The 10,429-nt window shown below is 39.8% G+C and overlaps 1 pseudogene; it reads right to left on the reverse strand.

Annotated features, from left to right (window-relative positions):
• Positions 1 to 256: 256 nt before the first annotated feature.
• The window catches only part of LOC102848274, an 11,545-nt pseudogene continuing 1,372 nt past the window's right edge, over positions 257 to 10,429 (reverse strand).

Raw genomic sequence — 10,429 nt, forward strand, 5'->3', positions numbered from 1 at the left:
AGGTACCATCTCACTCCAATAACAGTGGCAAAATTTAACAGGACAGCAAGTAATAAATGTTGGAGAGGATGTGGCGAGAAAGGAACTCTTATATATTGTTGTTGGGATCATAAAATGGTACAACCATTCTGGAAGGTAGTTTGGCGTTTGACTGATAGATCTTGATGTTTTTCTCTTAATCTATTTGAAGCTCGCTAAGCTTCCTTTAAAAAAAAATCCAGCTTTGATCTTTATTCAAGAGACCAGATGGGTTGCCTCAGGATCCAGCTGCCAACCCCAAGGCCCAGTACTGCTGGGCACTCATGAACCAGCCTACCTTTACTCTAAGCTGCAAGCTGTAGTCTTGGCCCAGGATCGCGCTCACAATCCTGAAAGGTGCAGCCATGAGGGAAGAAGCCTGGGGATTGGACACTGCTACTGATGGAAAGGGGAAACAGGCCAAGACTCGGAGTCCAGTGGGGTGGGCCCAGGCCGCTCTGACCCCTGCGGCAGCAGGCTTCTGGACAGTCAGCTTGCCATCTGGGGGCAGAGGGCGGCCACAAAGAGGCCACTTCTTGGCTTTGGAGGAATTGCGGGGTGAGGCGGTGGACCACCCCCAGGATTCAGGCCACTGAACTTCCCGTACTTCCCCTTGTTCTTGTCGGCGGTCTTGAGCATCTGGAAGGAGCACATGAGCGTCTCGTCCACACTCATTATAGTGCCGGCGTTGTCGAACTCGCCAAAGTGCTTAGGTGCTGAGAAAAGTGTTACCAGTTGCCGCTTGGCAAATAACTCGTAGCCCTCTTCCATTACCTGGTGCGCCCGGCAGATGAGGTCCAGGTCATGCTTGTGCAGTAACTTGGCCACCACCTCAGCCCCGAAGGTAAAGGAGACACCGCGGTCTTTCTTGCCTCAGCCCTGCATGTCCTTGTCGGGGTTGGACCAAAGCGGGTCGCACAGCTGACCCTGGTAGGGCACGTCCGTGGGCCTCATGATGCGGCGAATCTGCTCCATGGACTGCAGGTCTGGGACAGGCCTCTTTGGCAGCTGAAGATCTCGTCCACAATGGCCGCAATGGACAGGCAGTTGAAGCAGTCGGTGAACGTTTTCCACAGTTTGTAGCATCTCTTGCACTCATCATAGAAGCCACAGATGCAGTTGATGCTGGCACACTCGTGGTTCCCACGGAGCAGAAAGAAGTTTTCCGGGTACTTGATCTTGTAGGCCAGCAGCAGGCAGATGGTCTCCAGGGACTGCTTACCCCGGTGCACGTAATCCCCCAGGAAGAGGTAGTTGTCCTCTGGAGGGAAGCCACCGTACCTGAACGGCCACAGGAGGTCGTAGTACTGGCAGTGGATGTCACTGCATATCTTGAGGGGTGCCTTCAGCTCCAGAAGAATGGGCTGGCTCAGGAAGATCTCCCGGGACTTGAGGCAGCTTTACATTCTTCCCGGGGCCACGAGCCTTGCACTTCCAGCAGGCGCTCCCGATGATGGAATCCAAGTTGAGTTTCTGGGTGCTGACATGGTGGCACCACTGCTCCATCCCTGCAGTTCCTCGCTAAGCTTCTTGAATGTGGATTTCCTCCTCCTCCATGATATTTGGGAAGTTTTCTTCTAGTACCTCTTCCACAATTTTCTCAGTGCTTTCCCTGCCCCCTTCTCTGATTGCCAGCAATATGAGAATTTATTCCTGTGTTTGATGGTCATCCAGATTTCTTCCTTTGTGCAAAGTCTTTTCATGTCTCTTGCCCATTTAATTATTGGCTTATCAATATTTTTCTTGTGGAGACATTACTGTATTCTATAAACATTTACTATGATACACTTGTTTCAAATATCATTGCCAAATGTTTTTTTGGGTGTTTGGTTTTTCCCCCCAGTCAGTAGATTTTCTTTTCACCCTGTTGGAGAATATTTTTAATGCACAAAAGTAAATGTCTAGTTTTGCCAGCACCATTTGTGAAGAAGTTGCCGTTGCACCATTTGCTAGGATTTGTTTCCTTGTCAGATATATATTATCTATGGATTGGTGGGTTGACTTTTGCATTCTCAATTCTATTCTATTGATCTATGTGTCTTTCTTTGTACCAATACCATTCTCTTTTGGTTACTGTGACTGTGTATTAGATTTAGAGATCAAGAAATAGGATGTTTCCCACTTCGTTTTTTATTTTTTAGAAGAGTTTTGCTTATTCAGGGTCTCTTTCTTCTCCGAATAAAACTCCAAACTGCCTTTTCTATGTTTTTGAAGAATGAGTTTTATATCTATAGTTGCCTTACATTGAACATTAGACTGCTTTTGGTAGGATTGTCATTTTCACAATGTTAAGTCTTTCTGTCCATGAACAAGGAATATTTTTCCACTTGGTTAGTTCTCTTACTGCTTCCTATAATAGTGCTTTATAGTCTCTATGCCCATTTTTAAGTTGAACCAATTACATTAGAAGTTCTTTAAATATTCTGTATGTTGTTGTTAAGTACCATCAAGTATGACTCATAGTGACCCTATAAGCAACTGATCGAAACCTTCCCTACCCTATCCAATCCTTATTATCTCTGACACACTTGAACTTACCAATGTGTAACTGTGTCATTGTTAACAAAAACCTTTTTGAGGTCTGTAGTGATATAACAAAATAAAAATTCTTTTTTCAAATAAAAATGAGCAAATTTGTATTAGTCATCTACTGAGTTTAAAGATGCTATTTCTCCATAACTTTATAAATTGGATTAACTTTGCATTTTATTCACCTTTGAAACAACCATACATTTCTTAGATGGATCCCAGTTAATCATTGTTTATTTTTTTAATGGTATGGGAGTTGCCTGTTCATGAGTAATGGAAGATTTTTGCATTGTTAATGACAACTGAGACTGCTACACTTAATAGCAAATTTTATTCATAAATTTTATCCTATCTTCCACATAAAAATAAAAGAAATTTTTCCATAATCTAAAATAATCATATTAGCTTTAGATTTATTATTTCTTTAAAAGTCTGACTAGAAACATACTTGGAAATTTAGTCATGCATTATAGTAATCCATCAATGACTTCCTCTATCCTCCATTCTTCATCCTTACTCCTTTCTGGGTTCAATTTAAGCAATTTATTTTTTTCTCCCCAAAACTGCTTATATTTAATGAGATGGTTTTTAGTACTAAAATTGTCATTTTAAAATGTTCAATAGATTTTCTTATTCCTAAGTGAGCTAACTAAAAGGTTAAATTAATTAAACATAAAAATATGAATTAGTACTAAGAAAAAAAATCAACTTTGTATATGTTTAAGGAATGTTGCAACTTGTTATAAATAGCAGATTTTTTAAATGTGTGTGGTGAACTTTTACCTTCTACCCATGAAACAACATATGATTAAGAGCCTGTGGTAACGAAGGAAGATGTTCAAGCTGCTCTGAAATAATTGATGGCAAACCAATTGACATATTTCAACAAACACACACTGCCTTGGGTGCACTCACTAAGTTATGCCAAGAAATCTGGAGGACAACCACCTGGCCAACTGACTGGAAAAGATCCATATTTGTTCCCATTCCAAAGAATGGTGGCCTGACAGAGTGTGGAAATTATCAAACAATACCATTACTATGCCGTGCAAACAAGATTCTGCTGAAAATGATCCAAAAATGACTGAAGCAGTACATCAACAGAGAACTGCCAGATGTGTAGGCTGGGTTTAAAAGGGGTTGTAGTACGAGGGATATTACAGCTAATGTTAGATGGATTTTGGCTGACAGCAAAGAGTACCAGAGGAATGTCTATCTGTGTTTCATTGACTATGCAAAGGCATTTAACTGTGTAGATCACAACAAACTGTGGATGACCCTGAGAAGAATGGGAATTCCAGAACATTTGCTTTTGCTTATGCAAAACATATACATGGACCAAGAGGTGGTCATCAGAACAGAGCAAGGAGATACTGCATGGTTCAAAACCGAGAAAGGTGTATGCCAGGGATGTGTTCTATCTCCGTACCTTTTCAAACTATATGCAGAACAAATCATCTGGGAAGCTAGGTTGTATGAGGAGAAATGTGGAATCAGGATTGGAGGAAGACTCATGAACAACTTGTATTATGTGGATAACACAACCCTACTTGCTGGAACTGAGGAGGACCTGAAATGCTTGCTGCAGAAGGTCAAGAACTGTAGCCTTCAATATGGATTGAAGCTCAACATCAAGAAAACAAAGATTCTTATCACTGTCCTGATTAGTAGCATCAGGATAGATAGTGAAGAGGCTAGATTATTAACAACTTTAATTTGCTTGGCTCTTCAATCAATACTCTTGGTACCAACAACCAGGAAATTGAAAGACAGATTGCATTGGGAATGTCAGCTGTCAGAAACCTCTCCAGAGTACTGAAAAACAACAACATCAGTATGGAGATGAAGGTGTACCTGATCCAGGCCATAGTCTTCACAATTCCTTGCTATGCATTAGAGAGCTGGACAATGACTAGGGATGATAGAGAATTGATGCCTTTGAGCTGTGGTACTGGAGAAGAGTGTTGAATATATCATGGACTGCCAGGAGAGGAAACAGGTTTGTCCTAGAGAGGCTGAAACTAGGCTGCTACTTGGAAGCAAGGATTCTGAGACTTCGTCTGACATATTTTGGGTGTGTTGCAAGGAGTGACCATTCCTTTGAATGAAATATCATTCTAGGAAAGGTGGAGGGACAGAGAAAAAGAGGAAGACCATAGATGAGATGGATTGATTCAGTAACTAGGATTATGAGGGTAGGTGTGTGTAAACAGTAAAGTTGGCACAGGATAGAGCAGGTTTCAAGGCTATTGTACATGGGGTCACTATGAGTCGCAAGTGACTTGATGGCACATAACAACAACATCTTCTAATTTATTAGTATGAGCAAAATTGTTTCTTTTCATTTTTTTGTGCCTTCCAATCTGAGGGGCTCTGGTTTTGGCACTATATCTAACAGTGGTCCTTTGTTAGTTATAAAGTTTTTGAAAATACATTATTTATTACTAGTAGTGGTTCTAAGTCTGTCTTAGTCTGGTACCTCTGCTGAAACTTTCCACCACAGTTGATCCTGATAATATTTATATACTGAATGGAAAGCCAGGCAAGTCATCCCAGTTAAGCAAAGAGAAGCTATGTTCATAAGAGTAAACTATAAAGAAGCAAGGATACAAATGCATAAAGTATAAAATAAGCAGCAATTACAAGTCAATCTCTCAATACAGCAAAGTGACATACATTGTTGTACCCATGTAAACATGTCAATATCATGAAAAAAATATACATGTTATGGGACATAAAAAACAAACTGGCCTGGCATAGGCTGGAATTGGGGGGCCAGATCAGAGCAGCGTTTCTGCTCAACTAAATGGTGACTGAAGCTCTAAGATGTGAGTCAGGTCATGAGTAATATTTCTTTTGGCCTAGACTATGTTGAGAGTATGTCAAGAGGTGGGACACTCAGCCTGGAGTAGAGTTTCTGCTGGCCTCAGAGAAACCTACGTTTGTCTGCCTGGGTAGAGCTGATGTCTTTGCCCATCTAGGGAATAGGTGCAGGATAGGTACCAAATCAGAGATGACTCATGTAAAGGGATAATCATTGCCAATCTGACAGGTCAAAGGTTGGACTTAGGTGACTGTGAAGTATGTTGAGTAAAGGTACTAATTAAGAGGGCAGGGCCCCAGTTTGAGGGGGTGCTCCCACTAATCAGAGGCTGATTGCACACCAGGTGTGGCAAAGTCTACAAGTTCTAAGAAGAAAGAGCTTCTGGCTGTAGATACAAGCCAGCCAGAAAACAAGTGACTAAACAGAACAAGGAAATACTAAAGGGTTTTTAATCAAGAAAGAAGTATATCAGAGTTGTACCCTCTCTCCACACCTATTCAATATGAATTCTGAGCAAATAATTCAAGAACATGGACCTTATGAAGAAGAATGTGATATCAAGATTGGAGGGAGACTCATCAACGACCTGCATTACTTGGATGATATAACCTAGCTTGCAGAAAGTGAAGAGGATCTGAAGCACTGCAAAAAATCAAAGACTATAGCCTTCAACATGGATTACCTCTCAACATCAAGAAGACAAAAATTCTTACCACTGAATCAATAGGCAACATCATGACAAATGGAAAGAAGATTAAAATTGTTAATGATTTCTATTTTACTTGGTTGTATTCACAATTAACACCTGTGGTAACAGCAGTCAAGAAAGATGTGCTGCCTTTGGAAAATCTGCTACCAAGAACTTCTCTAAAGTGCTAAAGAAAAATGTCAGTTTGAGGGTTAAAATGTATCTGATCCTATCCATAGTATTTTTCATCAGTTTCTATGTATCTGAACTTGGTCCATGGAAAAAGATGACAAAAAAAAGAAAGAAAAGAAAGGAAAGGAAGGAAGGAAGGAAGACAAAAAAAAAAGAAAGAGAGAGAGAGAGAGAAAGAAAGAAGGAAAGAGAGAGAGAGAGAGAAAGAACGATTCTTGAGGTATGGTGTAGGAGAAGAGTACTGCCAAAAGAACAAACAAATCTGCCTTATAGGAAGTACAACCCCTTAGAGGCAAGGATAGTGAAACTGTCTTTCATACTTTGGACGTATTGTTAGGAGAGGCAAGTCCTTGGAAAAAGACATACTGGGAAAGGTTGAGAGTCAGAGAAAGAGAATACCCTCAAGGAGATGGATTGTTGAGACCCTCAATGGTGACTATCAGAATAGACTAAAGCATATAATGAGATCCAGTATGAGCTAACGTGGACTCAGTAGTACCTACTAGCAACAACAATTTATTGACATTTTCATTTACGCAGTCATTTTGGTCTTTGGTTGCTTTATCATTTCCAGTTGTATCTGTGAGTGTTTACTTATGCACAGTGAGAATGTATTAAGGAAAAAAAATGTCATTTTTGCTAATTTACCCTCTCAAAAAATTTAATGTCGAAAATTTCTCAATAATTGTGCATAGCAAGTTCTGTCATGTTACTCATATTCACACTAATATCTCACCAACAAAATTATATTATGTTTTTGTACAAAATCAAAACACTAAGAAATAAAAATAATGATGTTTAATACATATTTCTCATATAAAACATACCCCAAACTGAGCAGACTGCTATTCAGTCAATTCCTGATCGCAGCTTCCTGTAAAAGTTTCCATTGACTTCTGAGGCTTGTAAATATTTACAGAAGGAGACTACTCATCTTTTCTCCCATGGATCAACAGACAGATCCAAATCCCTAACCTTTTGGTTAAAAGCATAGCAATGTAATATAATACACCGTGCTTCAGAGCTTCTTACATAAAATCTAGGCACCATATACTTCCAAAATTTTTTCTTGATTTTTTAAATGTATTTATTCATTTTAATGGAAGTTTACAGAGACTTCCCACCCACTTCCAGGACTTTTAATATTTTGGCTTATTAATCCATGTCTTTTTTCCTGTGGCTTATAAATGTACTACATTTACAGTCTTCAAAATAAGAAGTGCCGCAGAACTCTCAAAAGATTCTCCTTGCTAGAAAATACGTGAGAAATCACACAGCCTATTTGTGCTGCCAACCCAAAGGCAGAGAGTTGGAGTCCACCAGCAGCTCCACTGGAGAAAGATCATCAATCTCCTACCTTGTGATTTACTGCCTCTGAAAACTGTCTGGAAATCAGCTCTAAGTAGCTACAACTCAACAGCAATGAAGGCTACATTATGATATGCTTTCCAGGAGGTTGAGCTGAAAATTAAACTTCTTTATGGAGCTCTGGTGGAGTAATCCTAGTGTGTGTGCTATAACCAAAACCTTGCATGTTTCTATGGATTTGAATTCACACTCTGCAGCAGAAAGATGGACAGTCTCCTATCATTAAGATTTACAACTTTACAAACCTGATGCCTTTTATTTTAAGAACTGCCTTCCCTCTGTAACTTGATTTGTGCCACTGTTAGAACCTCTACTAGGAATATTATTGATTTTAATTTTTGACTCATGTACTTTTAACTTGTTAGTTAAATTTGTGTCTTCTAGGCTGCAACAGTTCCATGATACATCTTCAAGGATATGAACACATACGGCTAAGCACAACTGATAACAGCACATCTAAATTCCAAAATCAATCTCCACAATAGTCTACATGTTTCCTATTGCCAAAGGGGCCCTTTAGAGTAGTGAGAGAAGATCTTTACCCTGAAACCCACAGCGTCCCTTTTCAGCAGGAAGTAGCTAAGAGAATACGCCATCCCCTTTTCCTTATGAATCAGGGTGAAGTCTCTCTCAGGGAGAAGTGATAGGGAATAGCAAAGGGCACACTGACAAAGGGGTTTAATCAGAACTGGCTTTTACAAGCACTGTGACAATTGGACAATTAAAACAGACTTTCAAGGAGGGAAAAAAAGAGGAATGAACGGGGGGGGGAGGGCAGAGAAAATAGTGCAACAGTGAATGAATGGACACCAAAAATCTCTGTAAATGTTCATTAAAATTAATAAAATTTAATAAAAAAGATGAAATAGTGTTTAAACAGTGTATTATTTCTAACCCGATCACATAGGATTTACTCTTTAATTATCCTTGAGTCTCTATTCTAATTCATAGTCACATGACTTGGCAAGAGTAGAATTGTAAACAGCTCATTTGCAGTTAAAAAAAAAGTCACATCTGCTATGGAACGTCTGAGGAGACTTAAACAACAAGTTTTTGGGCTGGTAACAGCTTGCACCACTAAGGGACTTCTTGAGCTGGAGTCAGAAAATCAAAAGGGTCGAACTCACTCTGCATGTCTTAAGATGAAGGAAGTGAAGAACAAATTCAAGCCTTGAGTTGCAATACTTAAGGATGCAGTGGGCAGATTATTCAATGATCTAGGAAGTATCAATAGAAGATGGAAGGAGTGAGTACACAGAGTCACTGTAGGTGAAAGAGCTCCCACAGAAGTATTTCATGAAATATCTATGTTCAAGAGGCAATGGTGATGAAGGAGAAAGTTTAAGCTGCTCAGAAAACACCCAGCAACTGATAGAATACCAATTGACATATGCAACAAACAGATGCAGCCCTGGAAGTGGTCACCAGGCTTTGCTCAGATCTAAAGGACAACTATCTGGTCAACTGACTGAAAAAGATCCATATTTATTTTCATTCCAAAAAAATGTGATCCAAGAGTGTGTTGGAAATTATAGAATGATATCAATAATATCACACCCAAGCAAAATCATCCTGAAAATTATACAAAACTGACTGGAACAGTACACAGATAGAGAACTACAATTAAATATAAGCTGGGTTTAGAAGAGGTCATGACATCATTGCCAATGTCAGATGGATCTTGGCCAAATGCAGAGAGTACCAGAGGAATGTCTATCTGTGTTTTATTGTCTTTGCAAAGCCATTTGACTATGTGGATCACAACAAGTTGTGGCTAATGTTAAGCAGACTTGGGAATCCCAAAACATTTGACTGTGCTCATGTGAAACGTTTATTTGGACCAGGAAGCAGTCGTCAGAACAGAGCAAGGAAACACTGCATGATTCATAAATGGAGTGTGTCAAGGATGTGTTCTGTTTCCATACCTTTTCAATCTATATACAGAACAGATCATTCATGAGGCTTGACTTTATGAGGAGGGATGTGACATTCGAATCATTAACAACCTACATTTTGCAAATGCAACAACCTTACTTGCTGAAACTATGGAGCGCTTGAAGCATTTGCTGCAGAAGATCAAGGACTATAGTTTGCAATAAGGATTGAAAAACATAAGCAAACAAACAAAAAAACACAAAGATTCTCACCACTGGGCCCATTGGAAGCATTATGATAGAGATTGAAGTTGTTAACAATTTCAGCTTATTCATTTCCACAATCAACACTCTTGGCACCAATAGTCAGGAAATCAAAAGATGAATTGTATTAGGAAAATCTGCTTTCAGGTACCTCTCCCTAGTGTTTAAGAAAAAGCATGTCAGTCTAGAGACTGAGGCACACCTGATGCATGCCACAGTCTTCAAGATTAATTGCTATGCCTCAGAGAGCTGGATATGACCAAGGATGACAGAAAAAGGAATGAGTTGCGCTGGAAAAGAAAATTGAACATACCTTGGACTGCCAAGAAAACTAACAAGTCTGTCCTGGAAAGGGTGGAAACAAACCGCTCCTTGGAGGAAAGGATTTTGAGACTTTTCACATAGGGCATGTAGCCAGGAGGGACTAGTCTTTGGAGTAACGTATCATGCTTGATAGGATCAGTGGATAAAAGAGAAGACCGCAGACGTGATAGATTGACACAATAACCGGAAAAATAAGGATAGGTGTGTCAGAGAGAGTGATATTGGCTCAGGATACAGCAGAATTCAAAGCTATTGTGCATAAGGTCTCTATGAGTCATAGTCAACTCAAGGACACATAACAACTACCTACTTTATATGTTTGTTGTTGTTGTTACGTGCCGTCGAGTC

This window comes from Elephantulus edwardii, unplaced genomic scaffold (genome assembly GCF_000299155.1).
Source record: "Elephantulus edwardii isolate Elephantulus edwardi_28Jun2011 unplaced genomic scaffold, EleEdw1.0 scaffold00070, whole genome shotgun sequence".
Classification (NCBI taxonomy): Eukaryota; Metazoa; Chordata; class Mammalia; order Macroscelidea; family Macroscelididae; genus Elephantulus; species Elephantulus edwardii.